The 15,521-nt window shown below is 46.0% G+C and overlaps 11 non-coding genes and 1 pseudogene across 11 annotated transcripts; all 12 read right to left on the bottom strand.

The window, feature by feature from the left end:
- Positions 1-6,452: 6,452 nt before the first annotated feature.
- Positions 6,453-6,571, bottom strand: LOC135621188 (5S ribosomal RNA). Its single transcript, XR_010490413.1, has one exon. It is a non-coding gene; the product is annotated as a 5S ribosomal RNA (ribosomal RNA).
- A 306-nt stretch (positions 6,572-6,877) lies between these two features.
- On the bottom strand, positions 6,878-6,996 carry LOC135621058 (5S ribosomal RNA). The gene has a single exon (XR_010490284.1). It is a non-coding gene; the product is annotated as a 5S ribosomal RNA (ribosomal RNA).
- A 306-nt stretch (positions 6,997-7,302) lies between these two features.
- On the bottom strand, positions 7,303-7,421 carry LOC135620802 (5S ribosomal RNA). The gene has a single exon (XR_010490034.1). It is a non-coding gene; the product is annotated as a 5S ribosomal RNA (ribosomal RNA).
- Positions 7,422-7,655: 234 nt separating this feature from the next.
- LOC135621294 (5S ribosomal RNA) lies at positions 7,656-7,774 on the bottom strand (annotated as a pseudogene).
- Positions 7,775-8,081: 307 nt separating this feature from the next.
- LOC135621183 (5S ribosomal RNA) lies at positions 8,082-8,201 on the bottom strand. The gene has a single exon (XR_010490408.1). It is a non-coding gene; the product is annotated as a 5S ribosomal RNA (ribosomal RNA).
- A 127-nt stretch (positions 8,202-8,328) lies between these two features.
- Positions 8,329-8,447, bottom strand: LOC135620778 (5S ribosomal RNA). Its single transcript, XR_010490012.1, has one exon. It is a non-coding gene; the product is annotated as a 5S ribosomal RNA (ribosomal RNA).
- A 416-nt stretch (positions 8,448-8,863) lies between these two features.
- LOC135621156 (5S ribosomal RNA) lies at positions 8,864-8,982 on the bottom strand. Its single transcript, XR_010490382.1, has one exon. It is a non-coding gene; the product is annotated as a 5S ribosomal RNA (ribosomal RNA).
- A 307-nt stretch (positions 8,983-9,289) lies between these two features.
- Positions 9,290-9,408, bottom strand: LOC135620803 (5S ribosomal RNA). The gene has a single exon (XR_010490035.1). It is a non-coding gene; the product is annotated as a 5S ribosomal RNA (ribosomal RNA).
- A 307-nt stretch (positions 9,409-9,715) lies between these two features.
- LOC135620707 (5S ribosomal RNA) lies at positions 9,716-9,834 on the bottom strand. Its single transcript, XR_010489944.1, has one exon. It is a non-coding gene; the product is annotated as a 5S ribosomal RNA (ribosomal RNA).
- A 307-nt stretch (positions 9,835-10,141) lies between these two features.
- Positions 10,142-10,260, bottom strand: LOC135620860 (5S ribosomal RNA). Its single transcript, XR_010490090.1, has one exon. It is a non-coding gene; the product is annotated as a 5S ribosomal RNA (ribosomal RNA).
- A 307-nt stretch (positions 10,261-10,567) lies between these two features.
- On the bottom strand, positions 10,568-10,686 carry LOC135620840 (5S ribosomal RNA). The gene has a single exon (XR_010490071.1). It is a non-coding gene; the product is annotated as a 5S ribosomal RNA (ribosomal RNA).
- Positions 10,687-10,993: 307 nt separating this feature from the next.
- On the bottom strand, positions 10,994-11,112 carry LOC135621123 (5S ribosomal RNA). Its single transcript, XR_010490349.1, has one exon. It is a non-coding gene; the product is annotated as a 5S ribosomal RNA (ribosomal RNA).
- Between the last annotated feature and the right edge of the window lie 4,409 nt (positions 11,113-15,521).

Raw genomic sequence — 15,521 nt, 5'->3', positions numbered from 1 at the left:
TGGGGCTTAACTTTCCTTTCTTCCCAAACCTTATAATGCCTTTGGAAGGGGAGACTTTCAAGAATACAAAATCTCCGATTTCAAACTCAATATCTCGTCTTCTATTGTCGGCATAACTCTTTTGACGACTCTGAGCAGTTTTTAACCTTTTCCTTATAACTTGAATTTTCTCGGAAGTTTCTTGTACCTTGTCCGGTGCTAACAGCTTTCTGTCACCAACTTCCTCCCAACATATAGGTGTTATGCACTTTCGCCCATATAATGCTTCATAAGGAGCCATCTGAATACTTGAATGATAACTATTATTATAAGTGAACTCAACAAGTGAAATATCCTTATCCCATTCACCTTTCCAATCCATAACATAGGCTCTAAGCAAATCCTCAAGTGTTTGAATTGTTCTTTCTGACTGACCATCAGTCTGAGGATGATATGCAGTACTAAACTTAACTTTAGTGCCCATCGACTCCTGCAATCTTCTCCAGAATCTAGAGAGAAATCTGGAGTCTCTATCAGAGATGATCTCCTTTGGAATACCATGAAGTCTTACTATTTCACTGACATATAAATCTGCAAGTCTATCAAGCGAATAAGTCATATTAATCGGTAGGAAGTGTGCAGATTTTGTTAACCTATCAATGATAACCCAAATAGCATCATGCTTCCTCGAGGTTCTGGGTAGTCCTGAAACAAAATCCATAGTAATACATTCCTATTTCCATTCAGGAATAACTAAAGGTTGCAACAACCCTCCAGGTCTTTGGTGTTCTACTTTGTTTTGCTGACAAGTCAAACATTTTGAAACATACATTACAATTTCCTTCTTCATGCCTTCCCACCAATAATGACTTTGAAGATCTCTATACATCTTAGTGCTCCCAGGGTGTAGGGTGTACTTTGAAGTATGACTTTCATTTAGGATTTGATTCCTGATATCTGGTTCATTTGGTACACATACTCTCTCCCCAAATCTCAATAGGCCATCCTTTGAAACTTGAAATTGTGGCTTCAATTCCTTTTCTACTTCACTCCTCAAGTAGATTAAATGTGGATCTCGTAATTGTCCTTCCTTAATTTGTTGAATAAGATCAGATTGCACTTGAATGGAGGCCATCAATATCATCGAGTCTTGCTCTTTCCTCAAAGCTTTCAAATCAAAATTTTCTTCTAATAACTTCCATTGCTTCACAACCAGACTAGCCATAAAACTTGTAGATTTCCTACTAAGTGCATCAGCTACAACATTGGCTTTGCCCGGGTGATAACGGATGGCACAATCGTAATCCTTCAGAAGTTCTATCCATCTTCGCTGCCTCATGTTTAACTCTTTCTGAGTGAAAATATATTTTAAACTCTTGTGATCAGTGAAGATTTCAAACTATCGACCATACAAATAATGTCTCCAAATCTTTAGAGCAAAAATAATTACTGCTAATTCCAAATCATGAGTTGGATAATTCAATTCATAACCTTTAAGTTGCCTAGAAGCATAAGCAATTACTCTCCCTTCCTGCATCAAAACACATCCTAGGCCTTTTCTTGAAGCATCAGTATAAACTACAAATCCCTCACTACCACTTGGAATAGTGAGAATAGGGGCACTAGTCAATCTTCTTTTTAACTCTTGAAAACTTTGCTCACAATCATCACCCCATACAAATTTTATATTCTTCTTAGTGAGTTTGGTGAGAGGTTGAGCGATTCGAGAAAATCCCTCCACAAATCTCCTATAATAACCTGCCATGCCCAAAAAGCTTCGAACTTCTGTTACATTTGTTGGTACTTCCCATTCAACTACAGCTTCTATTTTCCTTGGATCAACAGATATACCCTTCCCTGAAATCACATGGCCTAAGAAAGCAACTTCATTCAACCAAAATTCACATTTGCTGAACTTCGCATACAACTTCTTTTCTCTTAGTATGGACAACACATCTCTCAAGTGTTCCTCATGCTCCTGATTACTCTTTGAATACACCAATATGTCATCAATAAATACAATTACACAGATATCCAAGAGCGGTTGAAATATCCTATTCATTAGTTCCATAAAAGCTGCAGGGGCATTTGTCAAACCAAAAGGCATCACCAAGAATTCATAATGACCATATCGAGTTCTGAAAGCTGTTTTTGAAATATCCTCCTCCTTGATCTTCAACTGATAGTAACCTGACCTCAGGTCAATCTTAGAGAATACTTGTGCACCCTGCAGTTGATCAAACAAATCATCAATTCTAGGTATGGGATACTTGTTTTTTATGGTCACCTGATTCAACTGTCTATAATCAATACAAAGCCTCAATGTTCCATCCTTCTTCTTCACTAATAGTACCGGAGCACCCCATGGGGATACACTGGGTCGTATGAAACCCTTATCTAATAATTCTTGTATTTGCTTCTTTAATTCCTCTAGCTCGAGTGGTGCCATCCTGTAGGGAGGCTTAGATATTGGGGTTGTACTGGAGACCATATCAATAGCAAATTCACCCTCTCTATCTAGAGGTAAACCAGGCAAGTCATCTGGGAATACATCAGGGAATTCTTTGACCACTACAATTTCATCTAGGTGGGTTTCCTACTTTGAATGCTCCTTTACACACACCATATAACAAAAACAACCTTTCTGCATAAGACGATAAACTTGAAGTGCTGATATCAAGCAAGGAGGCAAATCATGCCTAATGCCCTCAAAGAAAAATATAGGCTGATCTGGTATGCAGAAAGTAATTATTTTTTTGTAACAATCAATACTAGCGTGATGAGAAGATAACCAATCCATGCCAAGTATAATATCAAAGCCCTGGATCTCTAGGAGAATCAAATCAGCAAGGAGTTCGTGGTCTCCAATAGAGATCAAACAAGATGGGTAGACCAAGTTTGTTGCCAATGCATCTCCAACAGCAGTTGTTACATATAACATATAATCCAGGGGTCTAGGTAGAATATCCAAGTGACAAGCAAAGTATTGTGAAACAAAAGATAAGTTGGAGCCGGGATCAAACAAAACTTTTGCATTTCTTTTAGAAACATGAAGAATACCTTCCACCACTGATTTAGAAGCTTTAGAATCTTGTTCAGTGATAGCGTACACTCTAGCATGGGCTGAGGGTCTAGGAGACAGTGGCTCTTTCTTCCGATTCAGTGGGCAATCTCTTAATTGATGATCTAGCTTTCCACAACCAAAACATGCTCCAGTCACCCGAAAACACTGACTTGTTTCATGATTTAATCCACATTTTGCACATGACTGAGTCCTCCACAATGGTTTCCTTTTCTCAAATCCAGATGTCTTAAACCTCTTATTACTAGCTTCATATTCATTTTCTCTCCTGCTTTTGCCAGTAAATTTGTCCCTTTTGTCCTTGCCAATTATTTCTTGAATTTCCTCCATGTCTCTTTCAATTTTCAAAGCTCTTTCCACCGTATCAGCATATGTTTGTAATTTTAAAGCTGACATTCGGCTTCTTATTGCTGGCCGTAATCCCCTTTCAAACCTTCTTGCTTTTCTAGATTCATCATCAGTCATATGTGTGGCAAACCTGGAGAGCTCAGTGAATTTAGATTCATACTTTGTAACCGTCATACTTCCCTGGATAAGATTCAAGAACTCCAACTCTTTTTGCTCTCTCATACAATCTGGAAAATATTTATCGTTAAACTTTTCTTGGAATAACTTCCATGTCATTGGCTCATGTTTGATTTCAGACATTCTCTTAATCATTCTCCACCAGTGTTCAGCTTCTCCTTCCAGCATAAAGGTGGCAAGAAAAACCTTTCGATCATCAGGGTAATTTAAAGCATCAAATATTTTCTCTATCTGCATCATCCATCGTTCTGCCACCATTGGATCAGACTCACCACTAAAACTGGGAGGACTAAGCTTCTTAAACTGTCCAATTCCCAACCCCATCTGGTTTGATGTCTTTGTTCCATCATTACTTCCTTGTTGGACAGGTTGTTGTTGTTGTTGAATCACTTGTGCCATAGTCTCCAAAGTTCGCATGATACCACTCAATTGATCAGCAGTAGATGCAACAGGAGAACCAGATGATCTCGTCATCCTAGCTTCCTAAAACATCAAAAGAACATTTTCTTTGATCAATCTCTAAATGATAGTCAATAAACCTCAAAAAAAAATAATATTCTTAGTGATTCTCAAATCATGCTTTGATACCACCTCTGTCACGCCCCTCAAAATATCGATAATATTTAAAATTTTCATCATAACTAACCCAGGATCCAAACATACATTTGAGGTCACTAAGAAAACATTCAGATCAAAAATTTCACCTTTATAGTCTACAAATTCATAACCCTGTGCAGTTCATAAACATCCCACACATCACTCGATAATTCAAACAAACTAAACTTAACTCATCAAAATAATAACCACAACATAAAATTCACAAGTGGGGAAGTCTATGCAGTCACCAAACCAACGATTACCATAAGATCATATCATTACATAAATTTAACTTAACATTCCAAAATCCTATACATGAGGGATCCTTTATCTTACACAAAATCCACAGGTTTAGATTTATCGTCACATTTCATAAGATGCAAAGTATCTTATACAACATATACACATATGCTAACAAAGATCTGCCCAAAATCTTCTAAACTTTCCACCGCCTCAGCCCAATCTTAACATTTAAGCAAGCGATACGCTATCCTGAAAAATTTATCAACAAACGGGGTGAGCATAAAGAGCTCAGCAAGTGACTAACATATCCATATCAAAATAGTACAATTTCCAAAGAGATACAGTTTCAAAATACAAGGCAGAATATACGATTTCGTAGACATAATATCATTAGGAGCATAAACACAATTGTCCTTTCAATCTTACATATTTGGTTCCTAACAGATGGGGCATAGAGTAATTGGAGCATATCAGTAACAAAGGAAACATATCGGAGCTTATCAATGGCATATAAAATGTTCCGAAGCATATCAACGGCATATGGAACATTTCGAAGCAAAATCATCAGTGAATGAAGAATTTCAGAGCATATCAAAAACAAATATCATACAGAAGCTCAAACGTCGTCCTTGACGTTGCAATCATATCATTCTTATTCAGAGCATGAACAGAAACAACTCACCAAAACTCTGGATGTCATATCAAACATATAGAAGGTGTAGTGGGATCTCAGTCAGAATGTGATTCATCCATTTCTGAATGACCACCTGACAAAAGTCTCACACGTTTGGGAGCTCCATCCACCCACGTCTAGGTGAAGTCAAAGGGGGCCGGCAGAGCATCGCAGGCTCTAAGCACATACCCTTTACCATTTCTGGCAAAGGTCCAGAATATCCCACATAGCGAGACCCCACATAGCGGGCAATAAGCGCATACCCTTTACCATTTCTAGCAAAGGTCCAGAATATCCCACATAGCGGGACCCCACATAGCGGGCAATAAGCGCATACCCTTTACCATTTCTGGCAAAGGTCCAGACAATCCCACACACCAGAGTACAAGAGGGCAGTTTTAACAATAAGTAGCATATATAGGAAGCACACGCGGAACAACGAAACGTGCATGTGCCTTTTCGAGACAAAACGAAACAAAGAACAAATCTCTCCCAAATGTATTCAGATTTGGAATGAAATAAAAACAAGAGTGTACAGGGATTCCAAGCAATCATATTTAGCTCAACTCCAATAAGAAGGTTAGACGAATTCAAATATCCAAAGGAATGGAACAAAATAAGCGAAATCGACCAAAGCTCGATTTCGGACAAAATTCCAGTGGCACATCAAACAAATATTTCAGAATATCAATTATGCTCCAATACCCATAAGAAAGCAATGGTCGAACCATATATCAATCTATATTCTGATGGAACAAATTTCATACGAAACAGGGCTCCCAACACGGAGTTACCTTTGATTTGGTAACACAAGGTCAAAAACACAATCACTGTTTTGCAGAATTTATAGGGTCGGATTCAACAGATAATAGGGTAGGCAATTGAATTCCAAAATTTCCAAACTATATATCAAAAGAAAAATTTTCAAATCTAGTTTCAAATAAAATCAGTTTGGTACAAATCAGAATTTTCAACAGGGAGTTATAGGCATTTTAGTATCGACAGGTCAGAAATCTTGAACCCTATTTTACAGCATCTATAGGCTCGTTTTGTCTGCGTCGTCCCTCGCCTTTGTGCACGTCGCGGACGGCGTATGGAGCCCCCAAACCTCTCGAACGATCTCAGCATCGCCATTATCGGATCTCTCCGATGCCCACCGCGTACCGAACACGGCAAGCCGAAACCATCGGGACTTTCTCGAACGAACTCGGAATCGCTATTGCGACCTCATTCCGGAAACCTCTCTTCGAGCTCCACGAGACTGACAAAGTAGCGGTCACGGCAAATTCCGAGGCCCAAAACCATCGCCTCGGAGGTCGACAGGAGAGGTTTTGGTCGCTCGGGGCTCAAAAAGGAGTGCAACACGAGGACTTACCGAGGGGTCACCCATCCTAGTACTACTCTCGCCCAAGCACGCTTAACTTCAGAGCTCTAATGGGATCCGATGCCTTAGTGCTGGTATGATCGCAATCTTTTTGTTTATATCTTCCCTAGCCTTTGTGCACGTCTCGGACGGCGTATGGAGCCCACAAACCTCTCGAACGATCTCGGAATCGCCATTGTCGGATCTCTCCGATGCCAACCGCGTACCGGACACGGCATGCCGAAACCATCGGGACTTTCTCGAAAGAACTCGGAATCGCTATTGCGACCCCATTCCGGAAACCTCTCTCCGAGCCCCACGAGACTGACAATGTAGCTTTCACGGCAAATTCTGAGGCCCGAAACCATCGCCTCGGAGGTCGACGAGGAGGTTTTGGTCGCTCGGGGCGCAAAAAGGAGTGCAACACGAGGACTTCCCAGGGGGTCACCAATCCTAGTACAACTCTCGCCCAAGCACGCTTAACATCGGAGTTCTGATAGGATCCAGTGCTTTAGTGCTGGTATGATCGCACTCTTTTGTCTGCGTCGTCCCTCGCCTTTGTGCACGTCGCGGACGGCGTATGGAGCACCCAAACCTCTCGAACGATCGCGGAATCGCCATTGCCGGATCTCTCCGATGCCCACCGCGTACCGGACACGGCAAGCCGAAACCATCAGGACTTTCTCGAACGAACTCGGAATCGCTATTGCGACCCCATTCCGGAAACCTCTCTTCGAGCTCCACGAGACTGATAAAGTAGCGATCATGGCAAATTCCGAGGCCCAAAACCATCGCCTCGGAGGTCGACGGGAGAGGTTTTGGTCGCTCGGGGCGCAAAAAGGAGTGCAATACAAGGACTTCCCAAGGGGTCACCCATCCTAGTACTACTCTCGCCCAAGCACGCTTAACTTCGGAGTTCTAATGGGATCCGGTGCTTTAGTGTTGGTATGAACGCACTCTTTTGTCTGCGTCGTCCCTCGCCTTTGTGCACGTCGCGGACGGCGTATGGAGCCCCCAAACCTCTCGAACGATCTCGGAATCGCCATTGTCGGATCACTCCGATGCCCACCGCATACCGGACACGGCAAGCCGAAACCATCGGGACTTTCTCGGCGGTCACGGCAAATTCCGAGGCCCAAAACCATTGCCTCGGAGGTCGACGGGAGCGGCTTTGGTCGCTCGGGGCGCAAAAGAGAGTGCAACACGAGGACTTACCAGGGGGTAACCCATCCTAGTTCTACTCTCGGCCAAGCACGCTTAACTTCGAAGTTCCGATGGGATCTGGTGCTTTAGTGATGGTATGATCGCACTCGTTTTGTTTATATCGTCCCTCGCCTTTGTGCACGTTGCGGACGGCGTATGGAGCCCCCAAACCTCTCGAACGATCTCGTAATCGCCATTGTCGGATCTCTCCGATGCCCACAGCGTACCGGACATGGCAAGCCGAAACCATCGGGAATTTCTCGAACGAACTCGGAATCGCTATTGCGACCCCATTCTGGAAACCTATCTCCGAGCCCATCGAGACGGACTGCGTAGCGGTCACTACAAATTCCGAGGCCCGAAACCATCGCCTCAGAGGTCGACGGGAGAGGTTTTGGTCGCTCGGGGCGTAAAAAGGAATGCAACACGAGGACTTCCCAAGGGGGTCACCCATCCTAGTACTACTCTCGCCCAAACACGCTTAAATTCAGAGTTCTGACGGGATCCGATGCTTTAGTGCTGGTATGATCGCACTCGTTTTGTGTGCGTCGTCTCTCGCCTTTGTGCACGTCGAAGACGGCGTATGGAGCCCCCAAACCTCTCGAACGAAACCATCGCCTCGGAGGTCGACGGGAGAGGTTTTGGTCGCTCGGGGCGCAAAAAGGAGTGCAACACGAGGACTTCCCAGGGGGTCACCCATCCTAGTACTACTCTCGCCTGAGCACGCTTATCTTCGGAGTTCTGATGGGATCCGGTGCTTTAGTGCTGGTATGATCACACTCGTTTTGTTTACGTCGTCCCTCGCCTTTGTGCACGTCACGGACGGCGTATGGAGCCCCCAAACCTCTCGAACGATCTCGGAATCGCCATTGTCGGATCTCCTCGATGCTTTTCTCGAACGAACTCGGAATCACTATTGCGACCCCAATCCGGAAACCTCTCTCCGAGCTCCACGAGACTGAAAGCGTAGCGGTCACAGCAAATTCCGATGCCCGAAACCATCACCTCGGAGGTCGACGGGAGAGCGACCCCAATCCGGAGAGGTGCCTCGGAGGTCGACGGGAGAGCGACCCCAATCCAGAAACCTCTCTCCGAGCTCCACGAGACTGAAAGCGTAGCGGTCACGGCAAATTCCAATGCCCGAAACCATCGCCTCGGAGGTCGACGGGAGAGGTTTTGGTCGCTCGGGCCGCAAAATGGAGTGCAACAAGAGGACTTCCGAGGGGGTCACCCATCCTAGTACTACTCTCGCCCAAGCATGCTTAACTTCGGAGTTCTGATGGGATTCGATGCTTTAGTGCTGGTATGATCGCACTCGTTTCGTCTACGTCATCCCTCGCCTTTGTGTACGTCGCGGACGGCGTATGGAGCCCCCAAACCTCCCGAACAATCTCGGAATCGCCATTGTCGGATCTCTCCGATGCCCACCGCGTACCGGACACGGCAAGCCGAACCCATCGGGACTTTCTCGAACGAACTCGGAATCACTATTGCGACCACATTCCGGAAACCCCTCTCCGAGCCCCACGAGACTGACTGCGTCGCGGTCACGGCAAATTTCGAGGCCCGAAACCATCGCCTCGGACGTCGACGGGAGAGGTTTTGGTCGCTCGGGGCGCAAAAAGGAGTGCAACACGAGGACTTCCCAAGGGGTCACCCATCCTAGTACTACTCTCGCCCGAGCACGCTTATCTTCGGAGTTCTGATGGGATCCGGTGCTTTAGTGCTGGTATGATTGGACTCGTTTTCTTTACGTCGTCCCTCGCCTTTGTGCACGTCGCGGACGGCGTATGGAGCCCCCAAACCTCTCGAACGATCTCGGAATCGCCATTGTCGGATCTCTCCGATGCCCACCGCGTACCGGACACGGCAAGCCGAAACCATCAGGTCTTACTCGAACGAACTCGGAATCGCTATTGCGACCCCATTCCGGAAACCTCTCTCCGAGCTCCACGAGACTGAAAGCGTAACGGTCACGGCAAATTCCAATGCCCGAAACCATCACCTCGGAGGTCGACGGGAGAGGTTTTGGTCGCTCGGGCCGCAAAATGGAGTGCAACACGAGGAATTCCCAGGGGGTCACCCATCCTAGTACTACTCTCGCCCAAGCACGATTAACTTCGGAGTTCTGATGGGATTCGGTGCTTTAGTGCTGGTATGATCGCACTCGTTTCGTCTACATCATCCCTCGCCTTTGTGCACGTCGCGGACGGTGTATGAAGCCCCCAAACCTCTCGAACAATCTCGGAATCGCCATTGTCGGATCTCTCCGATGCCCACCGCGTACCGGACAAGGCAAGCCGAACCCATCGGGACTTTCTCGAACGAACTCGGAATCGCTATTGCGACCCCATTCCGAAAACCTCTCTCTGAGCTCCACGAGACTGACAGCGTAGCGGTCAGGGCAAATTCCGAGGCCCAAAACCATCACCTCGGAGGTCGACGGGAGAGGTTTTGGTCGCTCGGGGCGCAAAAAGGAGTGCAACACGAGGACTTCCCAGGGGGTCACCCATCTTAGTACTGCCCTCGCCCAAGGACGCTTGACTTCGAAGTTCTGATGGGATCCGGTGCTTTAGTACTGGTATGATCGCACTCGTTTTGTCTGCGTCGTCCCTCGCCTTTGTGCACGTCGCGGACGGCGTATGGAGCCCCCAAACCTCTCGAACAATCTCAGAATCGCCATTGTCGGATCTCTCCGATGCCCACCGCGTACCGGACACGGCAAGCCGAACCCATCGGGACTTTCTCGAACTAACTCGGAATCGCTATTGCGACCACATTCCGGAAACCCCTCTCCGAGCCCCACGAGACTGACTGCGTCGCGGTCACGGCAAATTTCGAGGCCCGAAACCTTCGCCTCGGAGGTCGACGGGAGAGGTTTTGGTCACTCGGGGCGCAAAAAGGAGTGCAACTCGAGGACTTCCCAGGGGGTCACCCATCCTAGTACTGCCCTCGCCCAAGGACGCTTAACTTCGAAGTTCTGATGGGATCCGGTGCTTTAGTACTGGTATGATCGCACTCGTTTTGTCTGCGTCGTCCCTCGCCTTTGTGCACATCGCGGACGGCGTATGGAGCCCCCAAACCTCTCGAACGATCTCGGAACTGCCATTGTCGGATCTCTCCGATGCCCACCGCATACCGGACACGGCAAGCCGAAACCATCGGTACTTTCTCTAACAAACTCGGAATCGCTATTGCGACCACATTCCAGAAACCCCTCTCCAAACCCCACGAGACTGACTGCGTCGCGGTCACGGCAAATTTCGAGGCCCGAAACCATCGCCTCGGAGGTCGACGGGAGAGGTTTTGGTCGCTCGGGCCGCAAAATGGAGTGCAACACAAGGACTTCCCAGGGGGTCACCCATCCTAGTTCTACTCTCGCCCAAGCACGCTTAACTTTAGAGTTCTGATGGGATTCGGTGCTTTAGTGCTGGTATGATCGCACTCGTTTCGTCTACATCGTCCCTCGCCTTTGTGCACGTCGCGGACGGCGTATGGAGCCCCCAAACCTCTCGAACGATCTCGGAATCGCCATTGTCGGATCTCTCCGATGCCCACCGCGTACCGGACACGGCAAGCCGAAACCATCGGGTCTTTCTCGAACGAACTCGGAATCGCTATTGCGACTCCATTCCGGAAACCTCTCTCCGAGCTCCACGAGACTGAAAGCGTAGCGGTCACGGCAAATCCCGATGCCCGAAACCATCGCCTCTGAGGTCGACGGGAGAGGTTTTGGTCGCTCGGGCCGTAAAATGGAGTGCAACACGAGGACTTCCCAGGGGGTCACCTGTCACGCCCCCACAAAATATATCGATAATCTTTAAAATTTTCATCACAACTAACCCAGGATCCAAACACACATTTGAGGTCACTAAGAAAACATTCAGATCAAAATTTTCACTTCTATAATCTACCACTTCATAACCCTATGCAATTGATAAACATAGCACACATCACTCGATAATTCATACAATCTGAACTCAACTCATCAAAATAAAAACCACAGTGTAAATCCACAAGTGGGGAATTCTATGCAGTCACCACAAACATCGATTTACCATAAGTTCATATCATTACACGAATTTAATTTAACATTCCAAAACCCTATACATGAGGGATCCATTAACTTACACAAAATCCCCAGGTTTAGATTCATAGTCACATTTCATTAGATGCAAGGTAGCTTATACACAACTACATATATGCTAACAAAAGTTCTGCCCAACGTCTTCTAAACTTTCCACTGCCTCAGCCCATTCTTAACATTTAAGCAAGCGATACGCTATCCTGAAAAATTTATCAACAAACGGGGTGAGCATAAAGAGCTCAGCAAGTGACTAACATATCCATATCAAAATGGTACAATTTCCAAAGAGATACAGTTTCAAAACACAAAGCAGAATATACGATTTCGTAGACATAATATCATTAGGAGCAGAATCACAATTTGTCCTTTCAATCATGCATATTTGGTTCCTGACAGATGGAGCATAGAGTAATTTGGAGCATATCAGAAACAAAGGAAACATATTGGAGCTTATCAATGGCATATAAAATGTTTCGAAGCATATCAACGGCATATGGAACATTTCGAAGCAAAATCATCAGTGAATGAAGCCTTTCAGAGCATATAGGTACACATATCGTACAAGAGCTCAAACGTCGTCCTTGACGTTGCAATCATATCAATCTTATCCAGAGTATGAACAGAAATAACTCACCAAAACTCTAGATTGTTGAATCTCGTATTTTGATGATGAAACTACTTGATATATGTTTATGATTTAATCTACGTTTTGAGTGATGCAGGATGCTTTGATCAGGATGAGACAATTAAAGCAGGAAAATCATGTTGTGCCGAAGGAACATGTCAGAAGATTGGACGTCGGGCCGGTGGATCGATCGACGTATCGACAGAAGGCTTCGGGCCGTGGACTCGGGCATCGGGCCAAGAAGAGCGGGTATTGTGCCAAGGATATCGGAGTTGCGGAGTCAACTGGCCGATTGGGCAATAGGCTGCAGAAGAGGACGATGCGCCGAAGAATCGGACGAAGCCTCGAGGGACCAATGACATGTCGGACAACTTGGTTAATTGCTTAGGATTAATTGTCTCGATCGAAGTTTTGTTTTGTTGTGCAGGATTAACTACGATGAGAGTAAGACAAGCAGCAGGTGTTGCGCCGGAGTCAAGATCATGATCACGTTGGGAGTTCGAGAGTTCGACGGAAGTTCGGACGGTCGTCGGAGGTTCAGCGAGAACAGATCCGAGAAGTCCAGAAGCTTGCCAAGCGAAGCTCGTCGGAACTCGCCAAGTGGATCGTCGCAAAGTCCAGGAGTATGCCGGATGTCCGCAGAAGGATCACCGAGGGTTTATCGGATGATCGACGGAAGTTCGCCGGAAACTCGCCGGAAGAAGCGATTGACGCATCGGAGCAAAGCTGCAGAAGTTGTCTTAGAGTTAATCGTAGTTAGCATGATGATTAAGCTTGAAAATGGGAGGTGATCCCATTAGCTTAATCTTGGGGCAATTGGGCCCCTGAAAAGATTCAAATTGGGCCGAATGGAGCGAACCATTCGGACCCTGATTGCACCAGGCGGTGCAACCGCCCCAGCCAGGAGGTGCAACCGCTAGGGCTGCGAGGCTGGGCGGTGCAACCGCCCCAGCCAAGAGGTGCAACCGCCCAGAGCTCAGTCTTCGAGCTAGACTGGGCGGTGCAACCTCCTCTGTCAAGAGGTAGCACCGCCAGAGCTCAAGTTTCGAGCTCTGCTAGGCGGTGCAACCACCGAGCTCAGTCTTCGAGCTCTGGCAGAGAGGTGCATCAGCCTGAGCTCAGTCTCGAGCTCTGCCAGGTGATGCAACCACCGAGCTCAGTCTTCGAGCTCCGGCAGAGAGGTGCATCAGCCTGAGCTCAGTTTCGAGCTCTGCCAGGTGATGCAACCACCGAGCTCAGACTTCGAGCTCTGCCAGGCGGTGCAACCACCGAGCTCAGTCTTCGAGCTCTGCCAGGCGATGCAACCATCGAGCTCAGTCTTCGAGCTCTGGCAGAGAGGTGCAATCGCCTGAGCTCAGTCGTCGAGCTCTGCCAGGCGGTGCCACCTCTCCAGTCAAGTGGTGCAACCGCCTGATCCCAGAATTCTGGGATTTGATCGATTTGATCGTTTTGAGCTCCAAATTTGAACTGGGTTGGGGCCTATAAATACCCCACCCATTCAGCACTGAAAAGATACAGATCCACACCGAATTCTTGATCTTTTCAGTGATTCTAAGAGCTCAAATTTGTGTAAAGTCCTAAAGTTCTCCTCCTTCTGTTCTTCAAGTCTTGAGTTGTAAAGAGAGGAGAGAAAGGATCTGTAAAGGTTGTCTCCTGAGCCTGTCAAAAGGAGAGAAACTGTAAAAGGGCAGTTAGCCTTCGCCCATTGAAGGAAGGCAGCTAGTTGACGTCGGTGACCTCGTCGGAGGAGGAAGCCAAAAGTGGAGTAGGTCAAGACTGACCGAACCACTCTAAATCTCTGGTTTGCTTTTACCTTGAGCACTTTATCATTACTGCAAACCTCCTACATTGCTACTGCCCTCTGCGCCTTCACGAACAAGATTCTAAGCTCTGATCTTTCAGAATCTGCATTCAAACGTAAATCGTGTTTTCGTACGATCTTCACACTGCAGTTTTCACTTACATTCGGATTCCATTTATAACTGCAAATTGCTTTCTACGTAAAACGCTTTTCAAGGTTCAAAACTGCTTTTAGACGCAAAACTACATTTAGACGTAAAATTACGTTTAGACGTAAAACTGCGTTTAGACGCAAAACTGCGTTTAGACGTAAAACTGCGTTTAGACGTAAAACTGCGTTTAGACGTAAAACTGCGTTTAGACGCAAAACTGCGTTTAGACGTAAAACTGCGTTTGGACGTAAAACTGCGTTTGGACGTAAAACTGCGTTTGAACGTAAAACTGAGTTTAGACGCAAACTGCGCTTAGACGCAAACTGTGCTTAGACGCAAACTGCGCTTAGACGCAAACTGTGTTTAGACGCAAACTGCGCTTAGACGCAAAACTGCGCTTAGACGCAAACTGCACTGTGATTCTGCTTTTATATCGAAATCGATTTTTATCGGACGAACGCAGCTTTCGGTTTTTAAATCGCTGTAAGATTTCCGCTGCACTAATTCACCCCCCCCTCTTAGTGCTCTCGATCCTAACAATTGGTATCAGAGTGGGGTATTTCTCATTTCGGATTTACACCCGAGAGAAATGACTTTTCAAGAGGGCTGTTCGGTCTTTCGTCCACCGTTCTTTAACGGATTGGACTACACTTATTGGAAAACTCGAATGAGAGTTTTCTTAATTTCTCTAAATCTGGATTTATGGAATATCATTGAAAACGGTTTTCAACTTCCCTCCAAACCGATGAACGAATGGTCGGTTTTGGAGAAGAAGAATTTTTCTTTAAACGCAAAGGCTATGAATGCCTTATTTTGCGCATTGGACAAAAATGAGTTCAATCGGATTTCTACGTGTGAAACGGCTTTCGATATTTGGCGCACTCTTGAAATCACGCACGAGGGAACTAGTAGAGTCAAAGACTCGAAAGTTAATATTTTACTGCTTGATTTCGAGCTTTTTCATATGAAACCAAGCGAAACCGTTGTTGACATGTACACCCGTTTTACGGATGTCGTCAATGGTTTAAAATCACTTGGTAAAAGCTTTTCGGATTTTGAACTCGTTAACAAAGTTTTGCGCTCACTTTCTAAAACTTGGGATTCAAAAGTAACTGCTATTCAAGAATCGAAAAACTTGAACCATTTTCCACTTGAAGAACTAATTGGTTCATTGATCACATATGAAATGACG

This window comes from Musa acuminata, chromosome BXJ2-8, assembly GCF_036884655.1.
Source record: "Musa acuminata AAA Group cultivar baxijiao chromosome BXJ2-8, Cavendish_Baxijiao_AAA, whole genome shotgun sequence".
Taxonomy (NCBI): domain Eukaryota; kingdom Viridiplantae; phylum Streptophyta; class Magnoliopsida; order Zingiberales; family Musaceae; genus Musa; species Musa acuminata.
Note: the sequence above shows the minus strand (reverse complement) of the source record. Positions and strands in the feature narration are given on the sequence as shown.